This window comes from Peromyscus eremicus, chromosome 22 (assembly GCF_949786415.1).
Source record: "Peromyscus eremicus chromosome 22, PerEre_H2_v1, whole genome shotgun sequence".
In the NCBI taxonomy this organism is placed as follows: Eukaryota; Metazoa; Chordata; class Mammalia; order Rodentia; family Cricetidae; genus Peromyscus; species Peromyscus eremicus.
In genome coordinates this window covers 15510074-15511190 of record NC_081437.1, presented here as the reverse complement: position 1 = coordinate 15511190, position 1117 = coordinate 15510074, and positions in this window count along the sequence as shown.

Below are 1117 nucleotides of genomic sequence, written 5' to 3'. Positions count from 1 at the left end.
AAATACTAGATAGAGCGTTTTAGATTGTGGAGATAAACAGAAAATAAAAGATAGCCTCGAGAGGGCCTGGAACCTTTTCCAACAGCCCGACTATCTCTGCCCCAGGGTATTTATAGAGACGCCAACATGCTGTGGGATGTTCTGTATGGCAAATGTGTTGCTGATTAGTCAATAAATAAAACACTGATTGGCCATTGGCTAGGCAGGAAGTGTAGGTGGGACAAGGAGGAGAATAAAGCTGGGAAGTGGAAGGCTGAGTCAGAGAGACACTGCCAGCCGCCACCATGACAAACAGCATGTGAAGATGCCGGTAAGCCACGAGCCATGTGGCAAGATATAGATTAATGGAAATGGATTAATTTAAGCTATAAGAACAGTTAGCAAGAAGCCTGCCACGGCCACACAGTTTGTGTATATTATAGGAACATGACAGCACTCATGGAAGGCTACAGAGTGTGAAAATGAAAAACCCTCTGGAGGCCTTTCATTCAAAAGTTCCAGCAGGAATACCCAGAGGAGCAGTCTTTCTGTACCAATACAAATCTCTGTGTTTACTTGGTTGGGTCTGAGCGACTGTGGGTCTGGCGGGTGAGAGAGATTTGTCCTGAGGTGGGCCAGGCAGGAAAACTCTAGCTACACCAACAAGTGGAGCAAATGACCTCCTCCCCCAGCACAGCCAAGTGCAGACCATCTCAGACACCTGCACTCAGGCCTGTGGTCCTAATCATCCTCTTTATGCGGACCTGCTGGGTAAAGCCACGAGGAACCTAAAAAAAAAAAAAAAAAAAAAAAAAAACACGGGCCCCCACAGTTCCTTTTCTCTGAAACCTAGAGCTCCCACATTAAGTTTCACTTACAGCGTTCTAGGACTTCTTTAGCCTGCAGCTCCAAACTCTTCCACATACCTCCCACAAAGCAGTTCTGAAAGCCTGAGAACCGCATGGCAGGTGTATTGCAGCAAAACCCTATTTCCGGTACCATTTCATACCGTTCTCATCACAGTGACTGACTGCCTGACAGAAGCCGCTTAAGGACAAAGAGATTTATTTGGACTCCCCTATTCAGAGTCTACAGTTCACAGGGTTCACATACACAGTAGCAGACACGTTGTTGGCAG